Raw genomic sequence first — 14,351 nt, forward strand, 5'->3', positions numbered from 1 at the left:
ATACCAAAAAGTTGAAAATCATGAGAATATTCTGTGGAAGACTAAGAATAGAATAGTCAACACTGGAGACACTGTGGAAACCAATACAAAAAGTTGAAAATCATGAGAATATTCTGTGGAAGAGGAAGAATAGAATAGTCAACACTGGAGACACTGTGAAAACCAATACCAAAAAGTTGAAAATCATGAGAATATCCTGTAGAAGAGGAAGAATAGAATAGTCAACACTGGAGACACTGTGGAAACCAATACCAAAAAGTTGAAAATCATGAAAATATCCTGTGGAAGAGGAAGAATAGAATAGTCAACACTGGAGACACTGCGGAAACCAATACCAAAAAGTTGAGAATCATGAGAATATCCTGTGGAAGAGGAAGAATAGAATAGTCAACACTGGAGACACTGTGGAAACCAATACCAAAAAGTTGAAAATCATGAGAATATCCTGTGGAAGAGGAAGAATAGAATAGTCAACACTGGAGACACTGTGGAAACCAATACCAAAAAGTTGAAAATCATGAGAATATCCTGTAGAAGAGGAAGAATAGAATAGTCAACACTGGAGACACTGTGAAAACCAATACCAAAAAGTTGAAAATCATGAGAATATTCTGTGGAAGAGGAAGAATAGAATAGTCAACACTGGAGACACTGTGGAAACCAATACCAAAAAGTTGAAAATCATGAGAATGTTCTGTGGAAGAGGAAGAATAGAATAGTCAACACTGGAGACACTGTGGAAACCAATACCAAAAAGTTGAAAATCATGAGAATATCCTGTGGAAGAGGAAGAATAGAATAGTCAACACTGGAGACACTGTGAAAATCAATATCAAAAAATTGAAAATCATGAGAACATCCTGTGGAAGAGGAAGAATAGAATAGTCAACACTGGAGACACTGTGAAAACCAATACCATAATGTTGAAAATCATGAGAATATCCTGTGGAAGAGGAAGAATAGAATAGTCAACACTGGAGACACTGTGAAAATCAATATCAAAAAGTTGAAAATCATGAGAACATCCTGTGGAAGAGGAAGAATAGAATAGTCAATACTGGAGACACTGTGGAAACCAATACCAGAAAGTTGAAAATCATGAGAATATAATGTAGAAGAGGAAGAATAGAATAGTCAATACTGGAGACACTGTGGAAACCAATACAAAAAGTTGAAAATCATGAGAATATCCTGTGGAAGAGGAAGAATAGAATAGTCAACACTGGAGACACTGTGGAAACCAATACAAATAGTTGAAAATCATGAGAATATCCTGTGGAAGAGGAAGAATAGAATAGTCAACACTGGAAACACTGTGGAAACCATACCAAAAAGTTGAAAATTATGAGAATATCCTGTGGAAGAGGAAGAATAGAATAGTCAACACTGGAGACACTGTGAAAATCAATATCAAAAAGTTGAAAATCATGAGAACATCCTGTGGAAGAGGAAGAATAGAATAGTCAACACTGGAGACACTGTGAAAACCAATACCAGAAAGTTGAAAATCATGAGAATATCCTGTAGAAGAGGAAGAATAGAATAGTCAATACTGGAGACACTGTGGAAACCAATACCAAAAAGTTGAAAATCATGAGAATATCTTGTGGAAGAGGAAGAATAGAATAGTCAACACTGGAGACACTGTGGAAACCAATACCAAAAAGTTAAAAATCATAAGAATATCCTGTGGAAGAGGAAGAATAGAATAGTCAACACTGGAGACACTGTGGAAACCAATACCAAAAAGTTGAAAATCATGAGAATATCCTGTGGAAGAGGAAGAATAGAATAGTCAACACTGGAGACACTGTGAAAACCAATACCAAAAAGTTGAAAATCATGAGAATATTCTGTGGAAGACGACGAATAGAATAGTCAACACTGGAGACACTGTGGAAACCAATACAAAAAGTTGAAAATCATGAGAATATTCTGTGGAAGAGGAAGAATAGAATAGTCAACACTGGAGACACTGTGAAAACCATACCAAAAAGTTGAAAATCATGAGAATATCCTGTAGAAGAGGAAGAATAGAATAGTCAACACTGGAGACACTGTGAAAATCAATATCAAAAAGTTGAAAATCATGAGAATATCCTGTGGAAGAGGAAGAATAGAATAGTCAACACTGGAGACACTGTGAAAATCAATATCAAAAAGTTGAAAATCATGAGAACATCCTGTGGAAGAGGAAGAATAGAATAGTCAACACTGGAGACACTGTGAAAACCAATACCAGAAAGTTGAAAATCATGAGAATATCCTGTAGAAGAGGAAGAATAGAATAGTCAATACTGGAGACACTGTGGAAACCAATACCAAAAAGTTGAAAATCATGAGAATATTCTGTGGAAGAGGAAGAATAGAATAGTCAACACTGGAGACACTGTGGAAACCAATACCAAAAAGTTGAAAATCATGAGAATATCCTGTAGAAGAGGAAGAATAGAATAGTCAACACTGGAGACACTGTGAAAATCAATATCAAAAAGTTGAAAATCATGAGAATATCCTGTGGAAGAGGAAGAATAGAATAGTCAACACTGGAGACACTGTGAAAATCAATATCAAAAAGTTGAAAATCATGAGAATATCCTGTGGAAGAGGAAGAATAGAATAGTCAACACTGGAGACACTGTGAAAATCAATATCAAAAAGTTGAAAATCATGAGAACATCCTGTGGAAGAGGAAGAATAGAATAGTCAACACTGGAGACACTGTGAAAACCAATACCAGAAAGTTGAAAATCATGAGAATATCCTGTAGAAGAGGAAGAATAGAATAGTCAACACTGGAGACACTGTGAAAATCAATATCAAAAAGTTGAAAATCATGAGAATATCCTGTAGAAGAGGAAGAATAGAATAGTCAACACTGGAGACACTGTGAAAATCAATATCAAAAAGTTGAAAATCATGAGAATATCCTGTGGAAGAGGAAGAATAGAATAGTCAACACTGGAGACACTGTGAAAATCAATATCAAAAAGTTGAAAATCATGAGAACATCCTGTGGAAGAGGAAGAATAGAATAGTCAACACTGGAGACACTGTGAAAACCAATACCAGAAAGTTGAAAATCATGAGAATATCCTGTAGAAGAGGAAGAATAGAATAGTCAATACTGGAGACACTGTGGAAACCAATACCAAAAAGTTGAAAATCATGAGAATATCCTGTAGAAGAGGAAGAATAGAATAGTCAATACTGGAGACACTGTGGAAACCAATATCAAAAAGTTGAAAATCATGAGAACATCCTGTGGAAGAGGAAGAATAGAATAGTCAACACTGGAGACACTGTGAAAACCAATACCAGAAAGTTGAAAATCATGAGAATATCCTGTGGAAGAGGAAGAATAGAATAGTCAACACTGGAGACACTGTGAAAACCAATACCAAAAAGTTGAAAATCATGAGAATATTCTGTGGAAGACGACGAATAGAATAGTCAACACTGGAGACACTGTGGAAACCAATACAAAAAGTTGAAAATCATGAGAATATTCTGTGGACGAGGAAGAATAGAATAGTCAACACTGGAGACACTGTGAAAACCATACCAAAAAGTTGAAAATCATGAGAATATCCTGTAGAAGAGGAAGAATAGAATAGTCAACACTGGAGACACTGTGAAAATCAATATCAAAAAGTTGAAAATCATGAGAATATCCTGTGGAAGAGGAAGAATAGAATAGTCAACACTGGAGACACTGTGAAAATCAATATCAAAAAGTTGAAAATCATGAGAACATCCTGTGTAAGAGGAAGAATAGAATAGTCAACACTGGAGACACTGTGAAAACCAATACCAGAAAGTTGAAAATCATGAGAATATCCTGTAGAAGAGGAAGAATAGAATAGTCAATACTGGAGACACTGTGGAAACCAATACCAAAAAGTTGAAAATCATGAGAATATCTTGTGGAAGAGGAAGAATAGAATAGTCAACACTGGAGACACTGTGGAAACCAATACCAAAAAGTTAAAAATCATAAGAATATCCTGTGGAAGAGGAAGAATAGAATAGTCAACACTGGAGACACTGTGGAAACCAATACCAAAAAGTTGAAAATCATGACAATATCCTGTGGAAGAGGAAGAATAGAATAGTCAACACTGGAGACACTGTGAAAACCAATACCAAAAAGTTGAAAATCATGAGAATATTCTGTGGAAGACGACGAATAGAATAGTCAACACTGGAGACACTGTGGAAACCAATACAAAAAGTTGAAAATCATGAGAATATTCTGTGGAAGAGGAAGAATAGAATAGTCAACACTGGAGACACTGTGAAAACCATACCAAAAAGTTGAAAATCATGAGAATATCCTGTAGAAGAGGAAGAATAGAATAGTCAACACTGGAGACACTGTGAAAATCAATATCAAAAAGTTGAAAATCATGAGAACATCCTGTGGAAGAGGAAGAATAGAATAGTCAACACTGGAGACACTGTGAAAACCAATACCAAAAAGTTGAAAATCATGAGAATATTCTGTGGAAGAGGAAGAATAGAATAGTCAATACTGGAGACACTGTGGAAACCAATACCAGAAAGTTGAAAATCATGAGAATATCCTGTAGAAGAGGAAGAATAGAATAGTCAATACTGGAGACACTGTGGAAACCAATACAAAAAGTTGAAAATCATGAGAATATCCTGTGGAAGAGGAAGAATAGAATAGTCAACACTGGAGACACTGTGGAAACCAATACCAAAAGTTGAAAATCATGAGAATATCCTGTGGAAGAGGAAGAATAGAATAGTCAACACTGGAAACACTGTGGAAACCATACCAAAAAGTTGAAAATCATGAGAATATCCTGTGGAAGAGGAAGAATAGAATAGTCAACACTGGAGACACTGTGAAAATCAATATCAAAAAGTTGAAAATCATGAGAACATCCTGTGGAAGAGGAAGAATAGAATAGTCAACACTGGAGACACTGTGAAAACCAATTCCAGAAAGTTGAAAATCATGAGAATATCCTGTAGAAGAGGAAGAATAGAATAGTCAATACTGGAGACACTGTGGAAACCAATACCAAAAAGTTGAAAATCATGAGAATATCCTGTGGAAGAGGAAGAATAGAATAGTCAACACTGGATACACTGTGGAAACCAATACCAAAAAGTTGAAAATCATAAGAATATCCTGGGGAAGAGGAAGAATAGAATAGTCAACACTGGAGACACTGTGGAAACCAATACCAAAAAGTTGAAAATCATGAGAATATCCTGTGGAAGAGGAAGAATAGAATAGTCAACACTGGAGACACTGTGAAAACCAATACCAAAAAGTTGAAAATCATGAGAACATCCTGTGGAAGACGAAGAATAGAATAGTCAACACTGGAGACACTGTGGAAACCAATACAAAAAGTTGAAAATCATGAGAATATTCTGTGGAAGAGGAAGAATAGAATAGTCAACACTGGAGACACTGTGAAAACCAATACCAAAAAGTTGAAAATCATGAGAATATCCTGTAGAAGAGGAAGAATAGAATAGTCAACACTGGAGACACTGTGGAAACCAATACCAAAAAGTTGAAAATCATGAAAATATCCTGTGGAAGAGGAAGAATAGAATAGTCAACACTGGAGACACTGCGGAAACCAATACCAAAAAGTTGAGAATCATGAGAATATCCTGTGGAAGAGGAAGAATAGAATAGTCAACACTGGAGACATTGTGGAAACCAATACCAAAAAGTTGAAAATCATGAGAATATCCTGTAGAAGAGGAAGAATAGAATAGTCAACACTGGAGACACTGTGGAAACCAATACCAAAAAGTTGAAAATCATGAGAATATCCTGTAGAAGAGGAAGAATAGAATAGTCAACACTGGAGACACTGTGAAAACCAATACCAAAAAGTTGAAAATCATGAGAATATTCTGTGGAAGAGGAAGAATAGAATAGTCAACACTGGAGACACTGTGGAAACCAATACCAAAAAGTTGAAAATCATGAGAATGTTCTGTGGAAGAGGAAGAATAGAATAGTCAACACTGGAGACACTGTGGAAACCAATACCAAAAAGTTGAAAATCATGAGAATATCCTGTGGAAGAGGAAGAATAGAATAGTCAACACTGGAGACACTGTGAAAATCAATATCAAAAAGTTGAAAATCATGAGAACATCCTGTGGAAGAGGAAGAATAGAATAGTCAACACTGGAGACACTGTGAAAACCAATACCATAATGTTAAAAATCATGAGAATATCATGTGGAAGTGGAAGTGAAAGAATAGGGAGAATACAAGATAACTTGAAAAATATTTTTTTAAAAAAAATATTGCGTGTTAAAGGAGGAAGCTGGAAATCGTGAAATATGGACAAACGATCTCCAGACTCTAACCTAAGGAGGAAATCCGTTATTCGATTCAGGACCTGCAGAATACTTAATAATAACAGTAGTAATTAGAAAGCCTGATTGATTCTGCAGACAATAATGCGCGTACCATCAACCTAAGCTAATTAGTGTAAGGGCAGCATCCAAGTGTGCCCATCACGGGGGGCAAGGTGGGGCGCTCGCCCCCCCCCCCCCAAGAGGAAATCGTACTTGGGAATATCGAAAGCCCAATAGAATTTTTACATTAGTTATAGCAAAATTTGAAACCTTGCTTATATTTGCCCCCCCCTTAGAAACTACAACATGGGCGCTCTTGGCAGAATCTTCCTAAGTGAAAATATATAAGTTCGTTTAAATAGTAAAAGTAACGTTAATGGGATTAAACTCTCCCCTTATTTTACTTGGAATCGAAATCAGCCACGAATAATGGGATATCATACTTCCCACCACTATATGGAAGAAAAAAAAAGATGCTTCTGCTGGGCTGATTCGCTTACAGTACCATTTAAATTAAAAGGAAAAAGAGGAAAATTCTACTAACGTAAATTGGTTAAGAAAAAAAGAAGGTATGTCAGTATTCTTCTCTTAATAGATGCTCCTGTAGTAGACAAAAACAACGGTAGACGTCAGCATTGAAGCATTCAAATTCGTCTATACTTAACTTTATCGCCAAAAGGGGTTGCTGAAGTTAATGACATGGAAATATTACCAAAGAGGAAAAAATATATATACCAGCACACAAAGAGATTCGTGGAAGTTAGAGAAAGAAAAGGGGGGAGAGAAAGATGGAGAGGGAATGCCTGTGCGTTGCAGGATGTTTTTTTTTTTTTTTTTATTTGGTTACAGCATGTCTTGACAGCGTTGGTAACTTTCTCCCGTTTCATCTATATTTAATGCGTACAGGGTCTCCATCCTCAGTATTTTCGGAGTAGATAAATTTGGTAAGGTAGAGCAGTTAAGTTAACGATACGTAATACAGTGTTGGGGCATGAGCCGTTTGACTCTAGTAGTTGCTAGTTCTCAGTTGACTAGATTGACATAAATACGTTATACAGTTATTCAGTGAGCTCCTTTGTACGCACCTTTGGCGTGGGAGACCCGGGTTCGATTCCCGGCGGAGGTCATGAGGTTCGGATTCCACGTCAATCAATAGGTCCTGTTTTATATAGCCTCGTTGTTGAAAGGGACGTTAAACTTAGAATCAACTCCACTATTATTCAGTTCTCAACTGACTAGAGTAGTGGTAGCTGATTGACATAAACAACAGACATAATCAACATCTTATGTAGTTATTCAATCCTTTAGTAGTAGCTAATTGACAAACAATGCCTTATACAGTTATTCAGCTCTCAATTGACTAGAGTAGCAGTAGCTGATTGACATAAACAATACGTTATGCAGTTATTCAGTTCTTAATTGACCAGAGTAGCAGTAGCTGATTGACGTATACAGTACGTTATGGAGTTGAGTTGGTTTTGAGTTTAACGTCCCTTTCAGCAGCGAGGCTATGTGAGACACGGACCTACTGATTAACGTGGAATCCGAGCCACATGAGTTCCCGCCGACGTTTAATTCTCTACTGACTAGAGTAAGAGTACCTGATTGACAAATAATACATTATACATTTGTTCAGTTCTCAATTAACCAGAGTAGCAGTAACTTATTGACGTAAACAATACGTTATACACTTATTCAATCCTCTACTGACTAGAGTAGCAGTAACTGATTGACATAACCAATAAAATGTGCAGTTATTCAGTTCTCAATTGACCAGAGTAGCAGTAACTGATTGACATAAACAATACGGTGTGCACTTATCCAATTCTCAACTGACTAGATAGTAGTAGCTGATTGACATAAACAACACGTTAAGCAGTTATTCAGTTCCCAGCTGACTAGAGTAGCAGTAGCTGATTGACATAAACAATACGCTACGACATGGTTCGTGAATAATACCTGCAAGAAGTGATTTTATACAGGATTTAAAACTTGCTATATTTGTAATTAAGGAAGTTTGGCATTGAATCAAAAGTTATGAAAAGATGAACGAGTGTTCGTACTTTAAAAGAGGTTATTACGAGACCCAGTGGCCTATTTACGATTTTGTTTCGGGGGAGGGGGCTCTGCTAACTTTCGGGGGGGGGCTTTGCCTGAGAATGTGAAAATTCTGCACAATATTTCATAGGCTATACTTTACTATAGTAAGTAAGATTTTGCGGGGGGGCCTTAAGCCCGGAAGCTCCTCCCTAAATACGCCACTGACGAGATCACAAGTACCAAGATATGATAGTGATATTTAAGCGCCATTTTTTTTTCTGGGAAATTATGAAAGATGAGTTTTCTTTTGAAAAAAAAAATTACAAATCTACAGTAGTTAAAACAGCGTAAACTTAACTTAACGTTACGATCAATTAGTAATATGTACTTTCATAGTTTACTAATTGACAAATAATATATTTCCAAAGCATTTTTGGCAAGTGACTTATGGTCTCCCTTATATTTTGTTCTATAGGGTATCCCAAGAATTTGAAATCATAGTAAATTCCATACAAAACAGCTAACTGAATTTTGTTGGTGGAAATACCCGCACTAATGCCTTCTGCTCTGCATTTTTGTTCTTGCATGCTCATATCCCACTTGGCACATATAAAGTTCACGGGCGCCGCCAGAACTGAAAAGTTAAAATTCTTTTATTAATTTGACTATTACTCCCATCTAGACTATTATTATTATTTATTATTATTATTATTATTATTATTATTATTATTATTATTATTATTATTATTATTATTATTATTATTATTATTATTATTATTATTTGGTCACTAACTGCCAACAAACTTAATTTATAATATTCCTTCAAACTTATATGCCATAAATAATATGGTTTCCTCATATTGGGCACTACATTTAAACTGAATAAAGGAAGTTTAAATATAACGGAAATTGCCCTCTTTTCTCTTTTAGAAATAGAAATTTCTAAAGCGCTGAAATACGTATTAAGTTATTTTAATTAAGGAGTCGATATGCAGAGGCTTGTTTTCCAAGCTTCAGAAAAGCATTCCACCGATTTACTGGCTACCTTTAATGCACGTGGTATCCTGTGTTCGATTTCCGTCAGGAAGATCTAAAATCTGATAAACCCCATTTCGATGATTCGGATTCCGCCTTAACCTGTAGGTACACGTCTCATACAGACTGGGTGCTGAAAATTAACATAACCAACTCCAAACAACACAACTTGAGGGATTCGTGAGGTGTTCCATTCTTGACGAAGAAAAAAAAACTAATTTACCCCAGCTTAGAATACGTATTGCCAAAAATCCCCTTGTTTTTATCTGTTGATTTCGTAGCATGGAGTATTCTGTCCAAATTTCACGTTTCTATGAAACAGTAGTAGAATGATGAGGACATCCATTATTATGCCACGTATACTCTTGTATATAATAGTGAAACGTTACCTTTTGAAAGTGTCACTGTCGTAAAACATGAGCACAAAGGTATGTTATAAATTATAGCAAGTGCTTTCATGTATGAAATAAACATACAATAAAATTTAATGTGCTTAAAGATTGTAACTGGCTCAACCACGAAATACAATAAGAACACACTTTTTAATTTGAGGATGTAATTTGGTGAAACCCAGCGGCGTATTTACGATTTTGTTTCGGGAGGGGCTTTGCTAACTTTCGGGAGGGGGGCTTTGCCTGGAAATGTGAAAATTCTACAAGATATTTCATTTACTTTACTATACTAAGTAAGATTTCGGGGGGGGGCTTAAGCCTGGAAGCCACCCCCCTAAATACGCCACTGGTGAAACCTAATTTGAAATAAACGTTGAACATTTGATCTTTTAACAGGCACTGCAAACTATTAGGTAAAAGTAGAGAAAAGAGAATTCTTTTAAAACATGAAATACGCTGAGGGGGGGAAAAAAGTCTGTGCCGTACGTAAAAATACGGTAGTTTACGTGTGTAAATCCTGTAGTTTTTGAACTTAACGTATAGCAAACGCATAACTGTAAAAGTATATTTTATACGTAGTTTCCGTACAAGTGTTCCAAACAAACGTACATTCCATAAGAACGAACGAAATGTATATAGGCGGTCAGGATCTCATTGATGGACGTATGTAACACATAGCTGACATATGTAACACACACACACACACACACACACACATATATATATATATATATATATATATATATATATATATATATATATATATATATATATATCATGATGTAACATCTAACCAGGAAAAGTATGTAAGATATAAATAACGTATGCTGTGTACTGATTTCCGTAGTAAACATGAGGATTCCGTATATTTGTATAACATACCGCTGTCTGGATAACAGATTTTTCTCAGTGTAATAGTGCGTATGGTGTTAAGTTTAGACTGGTACTTCGCCTCTCGCAGCTGGCCAAGATCCACCGTCTCTATTGGTGAGCCCTCCTGTGTCCGCTAAAGTCAGGAGATAGAACCTCCAAATCTCTAAAGAAATAATAAACACTTCTGACCAGAGTATATACACTTGTTTATTAAAAACTAAATTCCAGTGTAACAGTTTCAACAACGTAACGTTGTCTTCATCAGACACTAACATCAACTGGAGTTAGTGTCTGATGAAGACAACGTTACGTTGTTGAAACTGTTACACTGGAATTTAGTTTTTAATAAACAAGTGTATATACTCTGGTCAGAAGTGTTTATTATTTCTTTAGTGAGTTCCAGAGTCGTGATGGATAGACTCCAAATCTCCTATGTGAAATCTATAACACATAAACTCTCGGTCAAACTCTGCTCAATGGTATTATTATGTTCATTTTTCCAGGTTCCGCCTCAGTCCCGCCTACAGTCTTCTTCTAACTCCAAATATGGAAACTGGCGTCTAAGCTGACATTTCTCCTATTTCTGACGATGATTGATGTCATTCATTAGATGTTGTCTAAGCAGGTTGAGAACCTCAGATGATAAAGTCCTCCGAGAACCTCACTTGGCGGCGATGAACCTAGTAGAATTGTGATGTCGCGGAAAAGGCAGCGAGAATAACTTTTAACTGTCCAAAAAATTGCGGAAGACACCGTCCTCAGCTTGTTTATTTTCCTCATTGCAAGGCAAGTAGAACATTGCAATTTTGTACCTCAGCAATCCATAATGACTTCCAATAGCTGGTATACGGGAAAGCAGAACCCTGACAGAAAAGTATAATGACAGAGGAAAATTGTGAAAAAGGAAAGAGTCACCGAAGATGGTTTCGAAGGAAGTCTACTTAATGTGTTTGAGTTTATTGTACTACAAGCATTAGAAGAAAAATACAGAGATGCTTACTTAGCTTTAGGCTACATAAATCTAGAATTGTTTTTTTTAAACAATTAGTGATGATTTTTTGAATTTAGCGTCGGCGGAAATCGAACCCAGAGATTCATAAACGGTGCATCTCAACAATAGTATAGAAATTAGGATAAAATAAAAATTTATAGGTGACATACAGGGTCACGTCATGCCCTGCAGGCTAAAGGAGATAAATGGTTAATGAAACTGAATGATAAATGGTGAAATAAGAATGTAGGAGAAAACGGTAAAACCCAGAAAAACCAACAAACAGGGTGTTTGTTCGACAAACTTACTAGCTGAGAATCGAACGAGATATCCCGCAGACCAAGAGTAAGCGTTCTACCACTCATACTCCATGTGAAACAGTTAGAAATCATTGACAAAACTCTGACTTTTCTTCCTCCTAAAAGCTTCTTTTAATCTTCTTGAGATTTTGGAATTTTTCAGCTAAATTTTAGACTTTCAGTCAAGCAACTACTGCATCATCACTGTTTATCCCAGGATTTTGATTCGTGCCTCATTCTCTTCAAAATAAAGCAACCTTCTAAACTGTAGAAATGACGTTATGACCCCCATCAACTTGACGAGCTCCTTCTCAAAACACGTGTGACCTGTTTCGTAATGCATGTATAACTAAACATAAGAATCCACTAATAACAGATGTTACATGAGTGTTTTAAAACAGTACACACGTATGGTACATACAGGGTGTCCACATGAAACCTCCCTGATTACAAATATTAATTGCATGGAAACTATTAGTGTCAGAGAATAACGGTTTGCGACATCTTGAAGAGCAATTCAATTTTTCTTTTCTTTAAATATATATATGCACTTATATATGGGCCCCGTTAGTAGCTCTCAGAATGTCCAGTCGATATTCACTCTCCGACATTTGTTTTGTAGCATGTTCTGTGTGATCGAGTTGATGGCTTCTTTGATTTTGTGACGAAGAGCAGGAATATCATGTGCAAGTGTGAAGTAGACTCTTATCTTTGACATAGCCCAATCTAAAGAAATTTGTTGGGCTTCTAGTGAAGGCATGCCTGACCTCATCGACAGCTTCCTCAGACGTTCGTGCTTTGTCCGAGCCAGACTGTCGGTTGACACTCCCCGTGGCCAAAAACTTCTCAAACCATTTTTTGATGGTCTTGACGTCTAATGGGTCCCGTTGGTACTTTCGTCTGAAGTTTCTTTACACGGTAATTGGTGATTTAGTCTCGGCCAACCACATCACACACTGCGCTCTCTCTTGTGCTGTTGTCATCTTCGTTCATGAACACCTGCGACAAATAACAACAACAATTAACAATCAACATCAAAAAACTGTTTGAGTTGCTCTTCAAGATGCCGCAAACCGTTATTCTCTGGCACTAATAGTTTCCATGCAATTAATATTTGTAATCAGGGAAGTTTCATGTGGACACCCTGTACAACTCCCGAAAAGATTAAGCATTCCTATTCTAGTTTTTTTGCTTTCACATTCGCACAGACAAAAAAATAAGATTTTGTTTTTCAGTTTTACATCCCACGATTACACCATCTAGGCTAAACGAGACAGTGACAATCAGAAATGAATGAAATGGTGGAATAAAGAAAGTGGCAGAAAACGGGAGAACGAAGAGAAAACCAAAACACACGGTGTTTTTTTTTTTCACCGCAAAGCTCACCTGTTGAGAGTTGGAATCGAACCAGGAACTAGATACGCCATAAGTGCGTTGTACCACTGAGCACTTACAGAAAATGTTACTATCTGTACAGGCATGCAAACTATATTATGATTGGTCAATTTATTCGGTAGTTATTAGTAAGATAATATGCTATATATAAATATTAGCGGAAATTCCTGTTCTCTCGAAAGTAAGGTTTAATAACTACAAAACCATAAATTTATATATTATGCGTATAAATTACCCTCCCTTCCCTTCTTAGGAATGGAGTTTTCCAAAATAATGCCACATGTAATCCACTATTGTTAACTAAGAATCTACATACCGAATCTCACACTTCCAATTTAAGAATATGCTCACATTGAGATTTTTTTAAGTGAAGAAAAGGAAAATTTTGAATATTGCAAAATGACCTCCTTCCACATCTATAAAAGTGAAATTTTCGAAAATAATGAGATAGGTTTTAACAAATTTTAGATAAGGAATTCATATGCAAAATTTCATCTCCCTACGTTCAGGGAGCATTTCCCGCTAGTCCAGGGGCTAGTGTTCGTGCTTTTATTGTATTTTGTTCTGGATTCAGTTCCTAACTGAAGATCCCTGAAATCTGAACCCACTATGGTGGTTTGGGTTTTACCTTAAACTGAATGTTCACGAATTCTTAGTCTCGGTCTTAAAAGGGACGCTAAACTCCAACCAACTAACGTACGAGAGGTTTGTAAGACACTCTATTGTTGACAAAAAATTTGAACCCCACTTTACTCCAAGATACTGTATTGACAAAAAACAATTGAGCCCTGTTTTACGCAAAGATAACCTATTGTATACAAACAAAATTAACACTACTTTACCCCCAAAATTCTCTATTGCTGACAAAAAAAAATTGAATTCTACTTTACCCGAAAATACTCTAATGTTCACAAAACAATTAAAACTACTTTACTCCGAAATACTCTATTGCTGACAAAA

The sequence above is a fragment of the Thermobia domestica genome, chromosome 4 (genome assembly GCF_964235325.1).
Source record: "Thermobia domestica chromosome 4, izTheDome1.hap1.1, whole genome shotgun sequence".
NCBI classification, from domain to species: Eukaryota; Metazoa; Arthropoda; class Insecta; order Zygentoma; family Lepismatidae; genus Thermobia; species Thermobia domestica.